The 2308-nt window shown below is 37.0% G+C and overlaps 1 non-coding gene across 1 annotated transcript; it reads left to right on the top strand.

The window, feature by feature from the left end:
- Positions 1–1924: 1924 nt before the first annotated feature.
- Positions 1925–2026, top strand: LOC127661181 (U6atac minor spliceosomal RNA). The gene has a single exon (XR_007972744.1). It is a non-coding gene; the product is annotated as a U6atac minor spliceosomal RNA (small nuclear RNA).
- The last annotated feature ends 282 nt before the right edge of the window (positions 2027–2308 follow it).

Raw genomic sequence — 2308 nt, 5'->3', positions numbered from 1 at the left:
TTTGTGACCAAGAAATTTGTATTTATTAATATGATAAATTTAGAGAACACGTTTTAAAAAATGCACGGCCAATTCTGTTCCGCAACCATCATAAAAACATCAAGGGAGTTATCCAGCTAGAAAGAGAAAACAATGAAAGGAAAGCAGGAAATCTCACAAATGTCAGAAATAGACAGAGAAGGCTGAAATCACAGAGTATGCTAGTAGGGAAATGATGTTTCCAATTATTGCCACAATATGAATGCTGCATATACAGTATACATATACTACTCTAAATATAATTACATTACATAATGCACATAAAAACCTTAACATAGATGTACTTGATATGATAAATACATGAATAATCATTATAATTGGCACTTCATGTCAAATCTTTCATTTTGTCTTTTTTTCGATACAATGAAAGTGAGTGGTGACTGAAGCTGCCATTCTGCACAATACATCCTTTTGTTTTTCACAGAAGAAAGAAACGTATACAGGTTCAGAACAACACAAGCGTAAGTAAATGATGACAGAATTGTCATTTTTTGCCACCCAAGTGTATTAATAGTTCTGTATCATCTACGTTGTGAGGGACTGAAGATCAATGGAAGTCATATTTATTCAAGCTTTAGCCAAGTGGAACAGTGTTGGTCAAAAGCAAGTGCCAGTAGGTGACCCTGAAGGGCTAGGTCTCATTAAATCTTTGTCCTAGTGTGCATGTGGACTACCAGACTCTCCTTCAAAGCATTGTTTCCTGTAGCATCAGTCTGACAGAGACTTACACAGAACAATCAATGTAGGAAAAGCTCTCCAAGTGTGGGAAGTTAATGGCCCTGCTGTACTCTGCATCAGAGTTGATCAATATAACAAATGAGTACAGTTAAGACTTTTCACAATATCAGTCTATCAGACTTATCTTTTATATAAGCATTATTTAAGTGTTTAAACACTGATGTGTTGAGTTTTGTGGAGGTTTCTTTTCTGTTTTGTTTCTTTTTCTTTTCTTCAGAATATAATCTTTCATTATTAATCACTACACATTAAATCAAAACTTACACATCAGGACAATTCACAATCACAATACGAATCTATCATTATTTACCCACTTCAAATTGTTCCAAACTGGTATGACATTTCTTTCTTTCATGAAACTGAATTTATGAAAAACATAATTTGATTTACTTCTGAAGACTTAGACTTTAGCGCATGAGTCATATGGACCACTTTCATGATCCCTTTAAATATGTATTTATTCATTTATTTATTGTTATATACATTTTAGAGCTTGGCAGCCCAAGCTGTAATTCACTTTTATTTTATGGAAAATAGTGGCCAGGATATTCTTCAAAAATACAATTGTTTTTCCCCAAAAGTAAGAAAGACATTCGGGGTTGGAACAACATGAAGGTGATTAAATGCTGATTTCCTTTTTGGGTTACTTTTAGTTTAAGACAGCAGAAAATAACAAAAGTACAACAAATTGCCTTCTGACAAGTACAACATAAGGGTGAGTAAATAATGACAATATTTTCATTTTTGGGTGAACTATTCCTTTAAACAAAACATTTATAGTTTAATGTATGAACTTCCCCACAAAGTTCAAACAAGCAAGGTCAACTTATTGGCTATACAGCAGAGACAGTGCTAAAAGCCCAAGTGCAAAAGCCTGTTTGTTTTGCACATTACATGAGCTCATTGTTGGAAAGGCCACTTGTGACAGATACCACACACGGGACTGAACTGGAATCAGTTTGGACAGATCATCCGAGGTGAGATGTGCGGGGAGACAGGTGACAGTCTCAAAGCCTGGGGTTACTGGATTGAGCGACAGGATTGTGTCTCCTCCCCAAACACTGCAGGGTGCATAACGAACTCTGGCCTGAGATGAGGAGATACTGTATAGACGAGCGTCATTTTCATTTTGAATCAGATGCTCCATCAACACCATGAAAGGAAAGTAGGTTAGCACTCCCCTTGACAAGGAGAGAAGCGGACCTGCTGACCTGTAGCACACACCAACACACACAATGGATCCTATTTTAAGAATGACATAAGCCATAAACCATAATCACAATGTCAGTGGGCATGGCCATGAAGTTTTGATATTTTCGTGCAAGCAAAATTCCAGACTCAAATAGGATTGGTGAAATCGTGTGCACAAAGTGCTAATGCGCAGGGTCAAGTGCAATTTAATTCTCCTTTATTATACCGTATTGTCCATTCACTGTAAATGACCAGAGATGTATATTAAGGCTGTGTCTCATTCGGAAGGCTGCGTCCTCCGGAGGACACTTTTGTCGGCCGCATACGTCATTGAGGCTGT

The sequence above is a fragment of the Xyrauchen texanus genome, chromosome 20 (genome assembly GCF_025860055.1).
Source record: "Xyrauchen texanus isolate HMW12.3.18 chromosome 20, RBS_HiC_50CHRs, whole genome shotgun sequence".
Classification (NCBI taxonomy): domain Eukaryota; kingdom Metazoa; phylum Chordata; class Actinopteri; order Cypriniformes; family Catostomidae; genus Xyrauchen; species Xyrauchen texanus.
This window is presented reverse-complemented; position numbering and strand designations above follow the sequence as displayed.